The following is an 18,949-nucleotide window of genomic DNA, read 5'->3' as shown; positions in this document are numbered from 1 at the left end:
CAGCACCTGGCACACCGCAGGCACTCAACAGATACTTGTTGAAAACAGAAATGAGTGCTTGCCTGGATTTCGGGGCAGGGATGGGGGACAGCAAGAAGAGGACTGTGGAGCTCTGGGGGATTTTTTTGACGGGGCCTCAGGACGGCGTGACTCTTGGGGCGTGAAGCTGGGAAGCCGAGACATTCCAGACTGAAGGAGCAGGGGGAGTCAAGGCCTTGAGACTTCAGAAGGGGCTAGCTCAGCTCAGCGGGCGCTGGCGGGCAGGCTTTGCGGTGCAGCGGGTTAGGCAGGCATCTGCAGCGCCAGCAGCCCCGAGGAGCACCGGTTTTCGGTGGGTGCCCTTGCGGCCATTTGAGGAACGAGCCAGTGGATGGAAGATCACTCTGCCTCTCCCTCTCTCTAATAACTCTGCCTTTCACATAAAATTTAAAAATTAAAAAAAAAATTTTAACAAAAAAACCACAGCGGGTCCCCGAGTTCCTCTTAGAGGTAGCAAGGCAAGCCGAGGCAGCAGCTCCGCCTGGCAGTCAAGGAAACAACGTGGCTGGGTTTGCTACAGGAGTCAAGATCCCGCTTGGGATGCCTGCATCCCATATCCGGGTGCCTGCGTTCCAACCCTGATTCCGCTCTCCACTCCAGCTTCTTGACAATGCACGCTCTAGGCGGCAGCATGCGTGGCGGGTGGCTCAAGTAACTGGGTACCTGCCACCCATGTGGAAGACCTTGATTGAGTTCCAGGCTCCTGGCTTTGGCCTGGCACAGTCTGTGCTGTGGTGGGCTTTGGATAGCATGTGAGGTCTCTCTCTGCCTTTCAAATAAAAATAAATGATCCAATAAATAACCTTTCTCCCCCCCGCCCCCCGCCCTTTAAAGAAATATCCCAGGGGTCGGCGCTGTGGCACAGTGGGTTAATACCCTGGCCTGAGATGGGCGCCGCGGCTCACTAGGCTAATCCTCCGCCTGCGGCGCCAGCACCCCAGGTTCTAGTCCCGGTTGGGGCACCGGATTCTGTCCCGGTTGCCCCTCTTCTAGGCCAGCTCTCTGCTGTGGCCAGGGAGTGCAGTGGAGGATGGCCCAGGTGCTTGGGCCCTGCACCCCATGGGAGACCAGGAAAAGCACCTGGCTTCTGGCTCCTGCCATCTGATCAGCGCAGTGCGCCGGCCGCAGCGCCCCGGCCGCAGCGCGCTGGCCGCGGCGGCCATTGGAGGGTGAACCAACGGCAAAAGGAAGACCTTTCTCTCTGTCTCTCTCTCTCACTGTCCACTCTGCCTGTCCAAAAAAAAAAAAAAAATACCCTGGCCTGAAGCGCCGGCATCCCATATGGGCACTGATTCAAGACCCAGCTGCTCCACTTCTGATCCAGCTCTCTGCTATGGCCTGGGAACACAGTAGAAGATGACCCAAGTCCTTGGGCCCCTGCACCTGGGTGGGAAACTCTGAAGAAGCTCCTGGCCTTGGTTCAGTACAGCTCTGGCCTTTGCGGCCATCTGGGGACTGAACCATCTGATGGAAGATCTCTCTCTCTCTCTCTCTCTCTCTGCCTCTCCTCTCTCTGTATAATTCTGACTTTCAAATAAATAAATATATCTTAAAAAAAAAGAAATATCCCAGTCCCAGGTCCAAATACAAATTATTGGGGGGAAATAAATTAAAAAATGAATAAAAACAAGCAAAAAATGCAAACTTTTTTTGCTCTACCCATCTCACCTTTGGCTGGCTGAAGATGGAAAGGGCATTAGGATGAAGTTGGAGAAGCAGAGGAACATGACCTGTCCATTGGTTTAGTATTTTGCCCAGGCAAGGCAAAGCCACCTGAATTAGTGGTTCTCAAACTTCAGTCTACCTTAGAGTCACCTAGTGTTCTTGGTTTGAACATGGATTTTGAGACTCTCCAGCCCTCCCCTCCCCAACCTGTTCTAGGGAGGTGATCCTTGGACTACAATTTGAGAAACACTGTGCTCATTGAAATACTAACTCAATGAAATTCTACATAGGGATAAATTACCAAGAAAGAATGTCATCTTCTTGGATCTGGTAAGGCAAACTATAACTTAAAAAAAAAGAGAGAGACCTATTTATTTATTTCAAAGGCATAAATACAGAGAGAGAAGGAGAGAGTGAGAGAGCAGAGAGCAACAGAGAGCCATCTATCTGCTGGTTTACTCCCCAAAATGTCTGCAACAGTTGGGGCTGGGCCATGCTGAAGGACGAACCAGGAGCTTCTTCCAGGTCTCCCAATTGGGTGCAGGGGTCCAAGGACTGGGGCCATCCTCAGCTACTGTCCCAGGCACATTAGCAGGGAGCTGGATCAGAAGTGGAGCAGCTAGGACTTGAACCAGTACCCATATGGGATACCAGCACTGCAGACAGAGGCTCAGCCTTCTATGCCACAGCACCGGCCCCAATCACTTTTGAGTAAAAGAAAGCATCACGATAAAGACTAGTGGATCATGCATTTGGTTAGGAAACAAAAATTACAAATAATTGGTTACTAGCCGGCGCCACGGCTCAATAGGCTAATCCTCCACCTAGCGGCGCCGGCACACCGGGTTCTAGTCCCGGTCAGGGTGCTGGATTCTGTCCCGGTTGCCCCTCTTCCAGGCCAGCTCTCTGCTGTGGCCCAGGAGTGCAGTGGAGGATGGCCCAAGTGCTTGGGGCCCTGCACCCCATGGGAGACCAGGAGAAGCACCTGACTCCTGCCTTTGGATCAGCGCAGTGCACCGGCTGCAGCGCGCCAGCCGCGGCGGCCATTGGAGGGTGAACCAACGGCAAAGGAAGACCTTTCTCTCTGTCTCTCTCTCTCACTGTCCACTCTGCCTGTCAAAAAACAAACAAACAAACAAACAAACAAAACCAAATAATTGGTTTCAGTTGTAAGCAACCTGCTAGACTCTCTCACCAGGATAAGCATACTTAAAAATAATTAAACTAATAGGCCATATTGTCTACTTGGTTGTTAACTGTTCTACTTCAGCATGGAAAGTATAGTGGAAAGAGGTGAGGCTGGAGGTAAAAAAGACTTCTGTTAGGAGTTTATTGCAATAATCCAGTTGGGATGATGGTGGCATGACATGAGCTAAATGATGATGGAGTTGTATTAAGAGATGGCAGTGGTGGGATTTAGTGGTTTATTGCAAATATTAATGGTAGGAACAAAGAAAAGATCAAAGTTTGTGCACTATGTCACAGATTACATTTTATAATGAGAGTTGCACCAATATAATCCTATTTCACAAGTCTTTTTTTTTTTCCATCTGGCAGGTAAAATTTATATCCACACTTATTTCCCCTTCTTGGGACACTTCTTCCACCCTGCTTTACCCCAGGGTCGGGGATAACCCCACTCTACCTCCTGCTCTGTGTCACAGAGCCACCAGGCATCCTACAGCTGACCACGACCCAGTGTGTCCCCCTGCAAACCCATCCTCTCCCCTTGCTGGCTGAGAAACCTGCTCAGAGGGGCCCGCAGTCCCCTGCCAGTGGCAATGAAGCTCTGCAGAGCTGGGCAGGGGTGGCAGAGGCAAGGAGATAGATTCAGCCAGGCCACTTCCCCTTTCAGCAGCATCCGGAGTCATGCATGGCGGCCAGGGCTCTGGGCTCCAGGGCCATCACCCAGCTTCTTGGCTTCGAAGAAGCTGTTTGGTTGGGTGCAGCATCTGCCAGACACTTAGGGCCACAAGAATGCGGGTCTGTAGGACGGATGGCCACAGCACCGGTTGGCTGGGCTCTCGCTGGTCTGTCGGAAGCGCTCCGCTCGCCAAGGCTGGTCCTCCTGCTCCTTGTGGATCCGTGCCATCTGCTCCACCAGCTGCTGCGTGCGCAGACGCAGCTGGCTCAGCTCGCCCTGATTGGCAAATTCCACATAGTCCTCGGTGTGCGCACGCAACTGTGCCGTCCGTCCGAGTGGCCCACGGGACTCCAGGAAGATGCAGATTCGCTGCTCCCTGGGAGACTGCGAGATGAAGCTGCAGCTGAGGCCCCTACTGGCGAACCAGAAGGGACTTTGTCCGCCTGAACATCAACAAGTAGCTCCACAGGACGGAGGGCTGGTCTTTTCCCACGGTGCCCTCAGGGCTGTCCAGCTTGCGGGAGGTAGCCTGCGCCCCCGCGGCCCTCAGCATGCCAGTGGTAGCTGCAGGGCCACCCCGGGGTCCCCACACCCACACGAGGCGCGGACTACAACTCCTGCACAAGTTCTGTAATGCTGACATACCTCCATTAAGAGGGAGCGTTCACCATCAGGCAGGGCTCGGAAACAGAAGAGGTTCGGAGAACTCTGCAGTGTGGTCAGGCAAATCCATAGACAGAAGATAAATGGAGGGGCCAGTGCTGTGGCACAGCGGGTTAAAGCCCTGGCCTGCAGCACCAGCACCCACTATGGGTGCAGGTTCCAGTCCTGACTGCTCCAGTTCCGATCCAGCTCCCTGCTAATGCCCCTGGGAAAGCAGCGGAGGATGGTTCAAATCCTCCAATCTCTGCACCTGAGACTGATCTGCTTATTAATGTTTCCAAAATGAATAAGCTGTGTGGGTTCTTGCCACTTATTCAGAGAATTCTAAATACTGATCCAAATAGATCAGGTCAGTTTTTAAGCTTTTTATTTAGTGAGAGAAATGCATAGGAGAGCAAAGACTTTAAAAAGGAAGAAAAAAAAAAAGTCCGGAAATGCAGTTGGGGTCCGTACCAAGCAGAGAGCAGGCCAAGAGCCACGTGCAGTGAGCGTTTGGTTATAAGCAGCCAGGAGCAGCTTAGCACGAGCAGTGAAGCGAAGGTAAAGAGAGCGCGGGCGCCCCAAAGGCGCAGGGTATCAGGGGGATCCAGGGCAGTGGGAGAAAGTAAGGGCGGGGCTCACCGTGTTCCAGGCATTTCATCCACTTCCAAAGGGGAGTGGTTAATTAGTCTGATTGGCAGGCGGGCATACAGAGGTGGTTAGGTAGGGGCATGAGATCACACAGGGGCGTGGTGAAGGCGTGGTCTTCCAGCTCACAAATCTATTCTGATTTATCCTATCTGCCTGCCCACATCAAACCCACGTGGGAGACCTGGAAGAAGCTCCTGGCTCCTGATTTCGGGTTGGCTCAACTCTGGCTCTCTCTCTTTCTCTCTGTAATTCTGTCTTTCAAATAAATAAAATAAATCTTTTAAACATGGAGATTGGTTACACCTCTACCTTTGCCTTATTTGGGCACAGTCTGAACAGTCGGCAGCCTGTGATTGGCTGAAGCTTGACTGCTATGATTGGCTGAATCTCAGCTGTTTGTTAGAAAAGCATGCTCTTGATTTGGTTTTCAGTCTGTTTCCCTTCCAAGCTAGGTATCCGTTTCTTCCATAGGGATTCTGGATGTGGAAATGACCGCAAGCCAAATTAAGTTGAACTGTGGGTTCTGTGAAGCTGTTAAGGCTGTAGGGAGTACAACTGCTCAACAGGTGCCAGGGGCCCCCGTGGAGAGTGTGAGGGTGGTCACGAGAGGCAGGGACACCTGGGAGGATGCACAGAAGCATGGGGTTTCTAACAGAGACAGGAATAGCACACCGCCTCTGGTGGAGCCAGGACAGGTAGAGAGACAAAGAAGCTCCTAGCCTGGGTACGTTCAGTCTGGGTTCTGGCAATAAAAATAACTGTCTGTTGGTGTCAGTAGTATAGTTCGAAAGAAAAAATATTAGTACTGTTTGCCTTTAACTCTCGCTTGTCTCATCGGTTCCCATCCAGTTCCAAAGCTAACCTGGGCAGAGGCACAGGGTGGCTCTCTGGGTGGGCTTTGGAATTAAATAATTCTGGGATGCCCCAGACTCCCCATGAAACATGCTGGGTGCTCGTATTGCCCTTACTTCCCCCTGAGTCTCCTCCCCAGCTGCGTGACCCAGGCATCGATTCCTGTGCTGACATTGTGGGCACCAGCCCTCCCCCAGGTTCATTTGGAGACACAAGACAAGGACAAATGATTTTCTAAGTATGTTGACCTTATCTTGTCCTTGTTGCCTTAGAGATGTTCACCTTTGCCTTGGACTTAGCTGGGTGTGTTTCTATTTGCTTTACAACCTGGCTGTTATCTTTACTGATAATCTTTGTTCTTCTTCATCATATCTCTTATTCCAAGGCATCCATTTTTTTTAAAAGATTTATTTATTTATTTGAAAGTCAGAGTTATACACAGAGAGAACGAGAGGCAGAGAGAGAGAGAGAGAGAGAGAGAGAGAGAGAGAGAGAGGTCTTCCATCCACTGGTTTACTCCCTAGATGGCCACAATGGCTGGAGCTGCGCCAATCCAAAGCCAGGAGCCAGGAGCTTCTTCTAGGTCTCCCACGCAGGTGCAGAGGCCCAAGGACTTGGGCCGTCTTCTAAGGCATCCACTTTTAAAGTCAGTGCAGGTGGGGGATAAAATGTGGGAAGGGAGGAAGTGGGCAGTATTGTGATATAGCAGATTAAGCCACTGCCTGCAATGCCAGAATCCCATATGGGCGCTGGTTTGAAAACCAGCTGCTCCACTTCCAATCCAGCTCCCTGCTAATGCACCTGGGAAAGCAGTGGAATAAAGGCCCAAGTGCTTGCACCCACATGGGAGACCTAGAAGCTCCAGGCTCCTGGCTTCAGCCTAGCATAGTCCCTGACATTTTGGCTCTTTGGGAAGTGAACCAGCAGATAGATGATCTCTTTTTATGTCTCTCCCTCTCTGTCTCTGTAACTCTGACTTTGAAATAAATAAAAATAAACCTTAAAAAAAAAGTAGCTTGGGGGGAAGATGATAATAATGCTTGTCTAGACAACTCAACCCATTCAATACCGCATCTTGGGTTTTCCCTAGCCTCTAAACCTATTCTTCTGTTTTGACTAGTGGTATTACCTACTCTGTCTGCTCTCCACACTTGGAACCTTGGGACTTTGGGAATGGTTTCCTTCTCTGAATCGCTATATCCTGTCTTGAACAGCATCTTGAATTTGGAATCCAGACTTCTGTTCCTTTCACCTGGAAATTGCTAAAATTTGTTGGCTTCCGCTTGTCCTTTGTGTCCATTCATATTTATTAAATATCTGAGTACACAGAGGAGTGTGGTATGACAGTTTAAGGCAGTTGGACACCAACAGTCAAGACCAAAAAGTGAATCACAATGGATTGTTTAGCTCTGTTGTCTCATAAAATGAAACATTCAAGTTTTCCTGACATTCAAACTTTTTCCTGGCACTGCATTTTGGGCAAAGCTCTTCCTTGGGTAAGGACATTGGAAACGTAATGATCAAATTCTTCAAATGGATTTTTAAAAAAAAAGAAACGTAAAGAATGTCACTGAAGCAAAACAGATCTGAGAATCTGAGCAAAAGCCTGAGGCAAAGCCCTACCTCCAGCAGAGTGCAGCTGGCTGAGCTCAAAGGAACTGAGCACTGGGCCCTGGTCTGCAGTGAGTTTGAGTTTCAGAAAACACTATAACCACAGCCGAATTTATTTAGTGGAACGTAGCAGAACACATCACTAGCCTATGTACTGTTTTTTTTTTTTTTTTAAGATTTATTTATTTATTTGAAAGTCAGCGATATACAGAGAAAGGAGAGGCAGAGAGAGAGAGAGAAGTCTTTCATCTGATGGTTCACTCCCCAGTTGGCAGCAACAGCCAGAGCTGCGCCGATCTGAAGCTGGGAGCCAGGAGCTTCTTCCGGGTCTCCAAGGACTTGGGCCATCTTCTGCTTTCCCAGGCCATAGCAGAGAGCTGGATGGGAAGTAGAGCAGCCGGGTCTCGAACCAGTGCCCATATGGGATGCAGGCACTTCAGGCCAGGGTGTTAATCTGTTGCGCTACAGTGCCAGCCCCTATGTACTGTTAAAAGACAAAAAAAAATTTAAGTTTATTATTTATTTTTTAAAATATGTATTTATTTGAAAGAGTTACACAGAGAGAGGAGGAGAGGCAGAGAGAGAGAGAGAGAGAGAGGTCTTCCATCCACTGGTTCACTCCCTAATTGGCCGCAATGGCCAGAGCTGTGCCAATTCAAAGCCAGGAGCCAGGAGCTTCTTCCAGGTCTTCAAGGACTTGGGCCATTTTCTGCTTTCCCAGGCCATAGCAGAGAGCTGGATGGGAAGTAGAGCAGGTGGGACTCGAACCAGTGCCCATATGGGATGCTGGGACTGCAGGCAGCAGGTTTACCCGCTACACCACAGCACCGGCCCCTAAAAGACAAAATTACAACAAATCTAATTTGCAAAGCATTTTCCTAAAACTTATTTTTTTGAGAGGCAGAAAGACACACAGAGGAACGAACACACACACAGACACACACACACAAGTGGAGGGGGGACCTCCCATTTACTGATTCATTTTCCAAATGCCTGGCCTGGGCCTGGTGGGCCAGAGCTGAAGCTGGGAGCCAGAAACTCAATCTAGATCTTCCATGTGGGTGGTAGCAATTGTATGACTTGAGCAGTCATCGCTGCTTCCCAGGGTTTGCATTAGCAGGAAGCTGGAGTCAGGTACTGAACCAGGTGTCAAACCCACCCGACACTCTGATATGGGACATGGACATCTTAACTGCTAGGCTAAAGTTTGTAGATCCTAACTGACTTTATTTGCAACTCAATAATCAGGCAGCTGTTGGCACCAAAATTAGCTCAGAATGCCCTGCCCTAGAACATGGGCCACTTAGATGGAGAGGCAGAGCAATGGAAGTGATGTATAAAAACAGGAAGTGATTTACAAAAACAGCTTAACTGATGACAGCTTGTGTTTGTCTTGTTTGAGCATGGTTTGAACAGGTGGCCATGGTGCTTGGCTGAGACTCAGATAGTTGTTACAAGAAAAGGTTACAGTCTGTTTACTCAACAGTAGGTTACAGTTCACTTTGTGCTGAGAAACCTTTAAACCAAACTTAAAATATATGGAGGCAGCTTTAGGCCAAAGTTAACAGTTCCATTCTGCCTGTCTTAATAGCAGTTGTCTCAAAAATACTTTTGATGGGTATAATCAGTTCAAGGCTGAGTTCTCTGACAAACGCCTCAAGGTAAAACATTCTGTGATTGTGATTGTGGAAATGCAGTGTACTGGAGTAGACTTGTGGTTCGGCAGGTTAAGGCATTGCTTGGGATGCCCACATGCCATATCAGAGTGCTGGTTCAAGTCCTAGCTTCTCTGCTTCTGATCCAACATTTCTGCTAATGGGCTACCTGGGAAGGCAGCAGATTCTGGCCCAAAGACTTGAGTCCCTATCACCCATGTGGGAGACTCAGGCAGACTTCTGGTCTCCTGGCTTCAGTGTGGCCAAGCCCTGGTTGTTGTGGGAGAACGTTTGGGGAGTGAACAAGTTAATGGAAAAATCTCTCTCTGTTTCTCTCCTTCTGTGTGTCGCTCTGCCTGTCCAATAAAAAAGTAAATAAATCTTAAAAAGAAAAAAAAGGGGGGGGCAGTGCTGTGGCATAATGGGTAAAGCTGCCGCCTGCAGTGCTGGCATCCCATATGGGCACAGGTTCAAGTCCCGGCTGCTCCGCTTCTCATCCAGCTCTCTGTTATGGCCTGGGAAGGCAGTAGAAGATGGCCCAAGTCCTTGGACCCCTGCACCCATATGGGAGACCTGGAAGAAACTGCTGGCTCCTGGCTTCAGATTGGCACAGCTCTGGCTGTTGCGGCCAGTTGGGGAGTGAACCAGCTGACAGAAGACCTCTCTCTCTCTCTCCCTCTTTCTCTCCCTTTCCCTCTCCCTCTCCCTCTCCCTCTCCCTCTCCTTCTCCCTGTGTAACTCTAACACTCTAACTTTCAAATAAATAACTAAATCTTTAAAAAGAAATAAATCTTAAAAAGAAAAAAAAAAGGCCAGTGCTGTGGTGTAGCAGGTAAACCCACCGCCTGCAGTGCCGGCATCCCATATGGGCACCGGTTCAAGTCCCAGCTGCTCCACTTCTGATCCAGCTCTCTGCTGTGGCCTGGGAAAGCAGTAGAAGATGGCCCAAGTGCTTGGGCCCCTGCACCCATGTGGGAGACTGGGAAGAAGCTCCTGGCTCCTACTTTGGATCAGTGCAACTCTGGCCATTGTGGCCAATTGGGGAGTGAACCAGTGGATGATTGACCTCTCTCTCTGCCTCTGCCTCTCTGTAATTATACCTTTCAAATAAACAAATAAATCTTAAAAAAAAAAAAAAGAAATCCACAGTATGCCAAATCTATAGTGTACCAAATGATCAAGTGGCAAAGTTGAGTTTCTGTTATGAGCATCTTGGATACAATGACCTATACCCAGTAATATGAATCCTCACTCCCACACACCCTTTTAACACTTCAAGTTTGTGTAGTCCTTTCTTGGTTACCAGATGACCCTTCTTCTGTATTTCTCTGGTTCAGCGATTCTGCTTATTCATGCACAAGCCCTTAAGTATGCCGGGAAAGAGGTGCAGTTACTACTATCTGAGATAAATAAATCAACCAACAAACATACATGTAGTCTATAGGACGAATAGCTGAGGATAGTGTTTGCTGCATGTGTTGTATGCAGTAGTATGTTTCTTCCTCACAACAAACCTATGAGGTGGGTGCTATTGTTATTTCATTTCACCTATGAGGAAATTGAGGCAGAGAGGTTAGATGACTCACCCAAGGTTGCTCAGCTAGTTAGCGCTAGACAACTAATAGAGTGACAGAATTGGGGTTCCAATAGCACCTGCACCTGTGACCCATGTATACACAATATCAGGGCATGATTTTTTTTAAGGTCTATCTTTTTTTTTTTTTTTTGACAGGCAGAGTGGACAGTGAGAGAGAGAGACAGAGAGAAAGGTCTTCCTTTGCCATTGGTTCACCCTCCAGTGGCTGCCACGGCCGGCGCGCTGCGGCTGGTGCACCACACTGATCCAATGGCAGGAGCCAGGTACTTCTCCTGGTCTCCCATGGGGTGCAGGGCCCAAGAACTTGGGCCATCCTCCACTGCACTCCCTGGCCACAGCAGAGAGCTGGCCTGGAAGAGGGGCAACCGGGACAGAATCCGGCGCCCCGACCAGGACTAGAACTCGGTGTGCCGGTACCGCAAGGTGGAGGATTAGCCTGTTGAGCCGCGGCACAGGCCAAGGTCTATCTTCATGGAGCATTCAGAAACTCTATTAGATTGGACTCTGAAATATCTCTACTCTTTCTCCCTGTCTGGGATTTCTGCTCCTCAGACTTCCCCCAGGAGGTAGGAAGTCACAAGATTCTGATACGGTGAGTTAGATAGCTAGTGAGTGGCCAGGAGCTAAGGACTGCTTCCACGCAGCCTGCACACACCACCCAAATCACATCCTGCTCTGTGCCAATTCCACGTGGCTGAAGGCTTGACACGCCTACTCCCTATCACGCAGTTAAGTCTCACTTTCCATCATGATCCAGCCACCACGACACCTGCCCGGAGATCACCACGTGTGCTGCCGCACCACCCCCAAACTTGCCTCCTTTGAACCTCCAATCAGGCCCAGTCCTGAGCACCACCCTTTATCCTATACAAAAACCGCCCCAGCCTGGGTGGGGCAAGTCTCCCTCCTGAGATTGCCCGAACTTCTACATCAGTGTGTGTACTATCTCTTTGCCTGTTTTTCTGCTTATCTCCATCTACACCACTCAGCTGTATCCCCACACGTGGGAACATAAGAACCTGGACTAAGTCTGACCAGGGGTCGGTCTTTCCTAGCTCAGCCAGGGCTCCTGATCTCCACAATCTAATCCGGGGGTCCCAATCACCACACCTGTTCCAGACATCAGATGATCTCTGCTCTTGGGAGGGTAACCTAGATGTTTCCCTCCTCAAGGAGAAGGCTTAGGGCCTTCTACAAAACATCTACAAAACAAGCTCCCTTCTACCTTGTGTTGCAAGCGTAGTGCCCTGTATTGCTAAGTTCTCTCCTTCCACCCAGCAAAAAGAAGACACAACAGGGTGAAAGGGAATAGAAATCGCCACAGGGCACAGTGTCCACTCTGGAGTTATGTCACAGTTGAAATTTGTTTCTGGTTCTTACCTGGAAGGGTAGCCTAGATCCTTCTGTCTGTGTCAGAAGGCCTAGGGTTTTCAGATTCCTCTTAGTAAAGCACTTACAAAACAAACTTTAGCTTTTATAATTTCGGTGCATTGTTTTGCACTGAAATCTACAATTACTTTGCCTTTTCAAAGACATCTGCTTAGTTGGGAAAAGTAAAAGAAAGAAAGTAAAAAGGGAATTCAAGTACACACACACACACACACACACACATATATTTCCCCAGTAAATTTCCCTTATTGTGGCTTAATTATGTCCAGGACTCTGCATGGCATATTTTCTTTTCTTTTTTTTAAGATTTTATTTTATTTATTTGAAAGAGTTACAGAGAGAGGCAGAGACAGAGAGAGAAGTCTTCCGTCCGATGGTTCACTCCCCAGATGGCCGCAACAGCCGGAGCTGCGCTGATCTGAAGCCAGAAGCCAGGAGTTTCTTCCAGGTCTCCCACGTGGGTGCAGAGGCCCAAGGACTTGGGCCATCTTCTACTGCTTTCCCAGGCCATAGCAGAGAGCTGGATTGGAAGAGGAGCAGCCGGGACTAGAACCGGTGCCCAAATGGGATGCTGGCACTTCAGGCCAGGGCATTAACCCGTTGCGCCACAGCGCTGGCCTCTTTTCTTTTTTTCTTTTTTTTTTTATTTTTTGACAGGCAGAGTGGACAGTGAGAGAGAGAGACAGAGAGAAACCTTCTTTTCTTTTTTAAATATTTATTTTATTTGAAAGGCAGAGTTACAGAGAGAGAGGGAAGAGAGATAAAGAGAGGTCTTCCACCTGTTGGTTAACTCCCCAAATGGCTACCACAGCCAGGGCTGGGCCAAGCCGAAACCAAGAGCCAGGAGCTTCATCTGGGTCTCCCACATGGGTAGCAGGGGCCCAAGCACTTGGGCCATCTTCCACTCTTTTACCGAGCCATTAGCAGGGAGTTGGTTTGGAAGTAGAGCAGCCAGGACTCAAGCCACTGCCCACATGGGATGCTGGTGCTGCAGATGGTAGCTTAACTTGCTATGCTACAGCCCCAGCTCCGCATGGCATATTTTCAATTGCTATGTATCATCCATGGTGGTCATTTGACATAATAAATAGATAAAGAAGAAAACAAATGTGATCTAGTAGTATTAAGTTATGTTGTGATATATCTGATACTGTAACCTCATATTGTGAGAGATTTATGTAATTAGCTATTTATTTTATCTCTAAAATAAAATATTCATTATTTTGAAATTCCAATCCTGGGGCCAATACTGTGATACAGCAGGTTAAAGCCTTGGCCTGCAGCACTGGCAATCCATATGGGTGTCGGTTCAAGTCCATCTGCTCTACTTCCAATCCAGCTCCCTGCTAAGGTGCTTGGAAAGGCAGTGGAGGATGGCCCAAGTCCTTGAGACCCTACACCCACGTGGGAGACCCAGAAGAAACTCGTTGTTCCTGGCTTTGGATCAGCTCAGTTCTGGCCGTTATGGTCATTTGGGGAATGAATCAGCAGATGGAAGACCTCTCTCTCTCTCTCTCTCTCTCTCTCTCTGTCTCCACCTCTCTCTGTAACTCTGCCTTTCAAATAAATAAATAAATCTTTTAAAAAAGGAAATTCCAATCCTGCAGAAAATTAGAAAAAGTAGTAGAAGGAATATTCAAATATCTTCACCTGTACTAGTGATAACAATTTGTCACCTTTGTTCTCTGTCTCTTTCTCATACACAGAACACACATACACATTTCATTTTTGTTTAAACATTTGAAAGTAAGTTGTTAGAATTACTGCATTTAATATATTGTCTTTCTCCATTGTAAGTAAGAAATAATTTGGAGGTGATGTTTTGAGACTATTTGAATGACTTATTTTTTGTTGGTACTATTTCATTCAGTGATTTTAGTAGACATTGATATTCTTTTTTTTTTTAAAGAATTATTTTATTTATTTGAAAGAAAGAGTTACGGATTGAGCTAGAGCCAGAGAGAGAGAGAGAGAGAGAGAGAGAGAAAGAAAGAAAGAGAGGTCTCCCCAGAAGGCTGCAACGACCAAAGTTGAGTTGATCCGAAACCAGGAGCCAGGAGAGTCTTCAGGGTCTCCCAGGAGGGTGCAGGAGCCCAAGGACTTGGGCTATCTACTATTGCTTTCCCAGCCATAGAAGAGAGCTGGATTGGAAGAGGAGCAGCCAAGACTTGAACCAACACCCATGTGGGATGCTGGCACTGCAGGCTGGGGCTTTAACCCACTGTGCCATAGTGCCAGTCCTGTTTTGATATTTGAATCAGTGGCTACCATGGACGTTGCAAAAATAGTGATTCTTCTGTTTCCATCATTGTATATGTATTATCTAGCAGTCTTCTGTTAAGAAAGGAGCTTTGGACTTCACTCCTCCCTTTCATTTCCATATCATGGACTAATGAACTCTTTTGAAAAAATTCAATGTGTTATAATCCCTTTAATATAATTCATCTGACAGCAGGAGTTTGCACAAGAGAATTAAAAGTGACTACTAATTAGATTTTTAATCCTTTCCCTAAAGTAGTATGAAAATCTCTGAATAGCATATCATAACTAAAAGGCAAGAATAAAACAATTTATTGAAAAGAAGAGAATTAATAATTAATGATGAGACACTCAGTCCCACTCTATCTCCCGCCTCTGGAGACCTGGTTGCCTACGACAGGGGTGGGGAACACCAGGCCCAAGAAATCATTTAGTCAGGCTCTGCCAAGGGAACTGTAGGTGGGACCTGAAATTCAATAAATCTATAGCAGGCTGATTTTTTTTTTTTTTTTAGAAATTTTATCTATTTATTTGAGAGGCAGACAGAGAGAGGAAGAGACAGAGAGAAAGGACTTCCATCTGCTGGTTCACTTTCCAAATGGCCGCAACGGCTGGAGCTGGGCCTACCTGAAGCCAGGAGCCAGGAGTTTCTTCTGGGTCTCCCACACGGGTGCAGGGGCCCAAACCTATGGGCCATCATCTACTGCTTTCCTAGGCCATAGCAGAGAGCTGGATCAGAAAAGGAGGAGCTGGGACTAGAACTGGTGCAAAGATGGGGTGCTGGCGCCGCAGGCAGAGGCTTAACCTACTATGCCACAGCACTGGTCCAGCAGGCTGATTTTTAAGTTGATAATTTTGTAGGGCTTGTGAATGATGTTATAAATATCCAAATGGCCCTTGGCAGAAAAAAGATTCCCCTCCCCACAAGCAAAAGCTTCTTTCTGGGAAAGCCTACTCCACCAAGGAAAAATAGTTTAAAAAGTGTTAAATCTGCCCAAAAAAATAAATATTTTAATAATAAAATAATAAATCAACAAACAAATAAATGTATTTTAATAGATAAAATAAATCTCCCAGAGAAACGAATAGGAAAATCATTCCAGGACTCATCAGTGAAAAAACTTGTCCCTGCAACCCAAGTTTCCAGTCAGCTTTATTAGGCCTCATTCTCTAAGATGAGGACCACCCAACATTCGAGGAAAGATCTAATATACAATAGAGAAGTGATCAGATAAGTAGAAACACAACGAATTAATGGATAAAACAGGAACTGTGCAAGAGAAAAAAGTTTATCAAGTTTTCTTGATATCTTCAAAACAATAATAATGTAATAATAATAGTAAATAAAATAATAACAGAAGGTATTGCATCCATGAAAAATTATAGGGTGCTATGGAAAAAGGAACAATGAAAGGAGTGGATATTTCGTCTGGCAGTTAAGACAGTCATATCCAGGGCTGGCCCTGTGGCATAGCGCCTAAAGGCGCCACCTGCGGTGCTGGCATCCCATATGTGTGCTGGTTCGAGTCTCAGCTGCTCTACTTCTGATCCAGCTCTCTGCTATGGCCAGGAAAGGCAGTAGAGAATGGCTAAAATCCTTGGGCCCCTGCACCCACATGGCAGACCCAGAAGAAGCTCCTGGTCTCAGATCTGGCTGTTGCAGCCATTTGGAGAGTGGACCAGCAGATAAGAGATCTTTCTCGCTCTCTCTGTCTATAATTATAGCTCTCAACTAAATAAGTACATCTTAAAAAAAACAAAAAAAGAAGAAGAAAAAAATTTTTTAATTCCAAGACAAATTTCTGGAAACTGATACAACTGCTGTATGACCAGCAATATCAATGAAACAAGATACATGGGGTAGTTTTAAAAGCTGAAAGAGAGAGAGAGAAGCAGAAAGAAAAAAGAAAATATCATATTATAACAGTGGTCTTCTCAATAACTGGAAGGTAGAAAAAATTGAATAGTACCTTCAAAATTAGGAAGGGAAATTATTTCCCACTAAGAATTTTATCCCAGCCATCTGGATGCTTCCGTGTGTATCAGCATGATTTTCAGACATACAAGTAGCAAACATTTACCTCTTCCTCTCCCTGTCTCAGGGAGCTCCCAGGACAGAGGTTAGCAAACTGTAGCCCTGTGTCCAAATCCGCCTAACTCCTTTGTTTTGTAAATGAAATTTTATAAACTTTGCCTATGAATTGCCTAGGACAGGGTTGTGTGAGCTGCTGTATGGACACACAGCCTAAACCATTGACTGTCTACCCCCTGACAGGAAAATGCTGCTGATCCCTGTCCTGGAGGATATTTCTAGCAAAAAGAGCCAGCCAACCAGGAAAGCAAATGGAAAGCAAAGTATTCAGAGGGACTTGCCACAGGGATGGCAAAAGGTGATCCTAGGATGATCTGTGTGGCAGATAGGGAGCAACGAGTCCAGACCGAAGCAGGAGGACAAAGTTCCAGGAGGGTTCTTTGGTGGTGGCAGAACCAGTTAAGGAACTGACGTGTTTGACCTTAATAGTTTCTTGGAGTTTTGTCACTACTTAAGGACAGATGTATGGGAAATAAAGGACCCCTGGAGATTGACAACTGAAAGGAGGCAGAGTAAATGAGGGCAAAATTGTTCTATCAAGTGGCCCACAGCCCCGGCAATCCGTATGGGCACCGGTTTGAGTCCTGGTTGCTCCACTTCGGATCCAGCTCTGTGCTATGGCCTGGGAAGCCGTAGAGGATGGCCCAAGTGCTTGGGCCCCTGCACGAACATGGGAGACCTAGAGGAAGCTCCTGGCTCCTGGTTTCAGCCTGGCCCAGCCCCGGCGGTTTTGGCCATTTGGGTATTGAACCAGGAGATGGAAGACCTCTCTCTGTGTAACACTGACTTTCCTTTTTTTTTTTTTTTTTTTTTTTTTTGGACAGGCAGAGTGGACAGTGAGAGAGAGACAGAGAGAAAGGTCTTCCTTTTGCCGTTGGTTCACCCTCCAATGGCCGCCGCGGCCGGCGCACTGCGCAGATCTGAAGGCAGGAGCCAGGTGCTTCTCCTGGGGTGCAGGGCCCAAACACTTGGGCCATCCTCCACTGCACTCCCTGGCCACAGCAGAGAGCTGGCCTGGAAGAGGGGCAACCGGGACAGAATCCGGCGCCCCGACCGGGACTAGAACCCGGTGTGCCAGCGCCGCAAGGCGGAGGATTAGCCTAGTGAGCCACGGCACCGGCCTAACACTGACTTTCAAATAAATAAATCTTTAAAGAAATAAAGTAAGAAGATCTCTCTTTCTAAAAAAAAAAAAAAAAAAAAAAAAAAAAAAAAAAGCCCCATAAATGTTATCATGACAAAACTGGAAGAGCCATGCTATTGGCATTGGTGTAAGACAACACATTACCCAGATGCTGTTGGCATTGGTGCAAACAAACAAGATCAGAGCACGATTTCTACGGAGAGAATTAATGTGCATAATGAGCATGATAATCACTCTAAGAGCCCAGATAGCTCTTAGGAAAATGATCAGAAACAGAAGAAAGGCAAAGAGAAAGGTACCTGGGTTCAGCTGAAGCGCCAGCCTGCTCCACCCAGAGAAGCCCACTTTGTCAGAGCCAATGGAAAGGAGCCTGAGCTGCTGGAACTTCTTCCCTATGAATTCACGACATAATAAGAGTTAAAAAAAAATGCCTTCAAAAAGACATGAGGACTGAAGGGGGGATGACAGCCCCCAAAGTTTGTAAGTGATAAGGCACAAGGATAAATGGTAAAAGACTTACCAAATCCTAGAAAACTGATCTTTAGAGCAACAGGACCCTCACTTATCCAGAGATTTAGGAATTTATTGTCTAGAGAGGGTAACAGAGAGGACTCCTGACCTGGGGGACACTAGGTGCTGTGGACGCCCAGAGGGCCCTTCTGAAAACAAGGAGATGAAAGGAACCAGTAAGTACTGAGACTGCTGAAGTCCTCTAAAGCAAGTATGATTCTTACCTCTGTTGCTTTCAGATGAGGAATCCAAGCCACGGAGAAACTGAGTAATTTTCCCAAGGCCATCCAGCTGGTAAGTGGTCCCGGCACTATTGAAAACCCAGGCACCCTGGCTCCAAAAAACCTGCACTCTAAATCACTGTCAGTACCGTCTCACAAATGCCATAGAAGATGTGTATTATCAAACATATCACCATAGTCATTCATGTTCTCTAAATTACATACTCCTACTGTACTAATTATTTTTTTAATTATTTATTTAAAGGGCAGAGTTACAGAGAGAGAGATCATCCATCTGCTGGTTGGAATCTCCCCAAATGGCTGCAACAACCTGGACTGGGCCAGGGCAAAGCTGAGAGCCTAGAGCTTCATCAGGGTCTCCCACGTGGATGCAGGGGGCCCAAGAACTTGGGCCATTTTCAGCTGCTTTTGCAGGCAACTGGGACTTGAACTGGAGCCCATACGGGATGCAGGCATTATAGGAAGTGGTGTAACCTGCTATGCCACAAATCCAGTCCTTACTATACTCATTTTTTTAAAGATTATTTTATTTATTTGAAAGACAGAGCTATAGAGAGAGGCAGAGTCAGAGAGAGAGAGATAGATATCTTCCATCCACTGGTTCACTCCCCAAACAACAGCAACCACCAGAGCTGAGCTGATCTGAAGCCAGGGGCCAGGAGCTTATTCCAGGTCTCCCATGTGGGTGCAGGGGCCCAAGGACTTGGGCCATCTTCCACTGCTTTCCCAGGCCACAG

The sequence above is a fragment of the Oryctolagus cuniculus genome, chromosome 1 (assembly GCF_051225735.1).
Source record: "Oryctolagus cuniculus isolate XC-2025 breed Fujian yellow rabbit chromosome 1, ASM5122573v1, whole genome shotgun sequence".
Lineage (NCBI taxonomy): Eukaryota > Metazoa > Chordata > Mammalia > Lagomorpha > Leporidae > Oryctolagus > Oryctolagus cuniculus.
The sequence above is the reverse complement of the archived record's forward strand: the minus strand, read 5'-3'. Positions refer to the sequence as shown.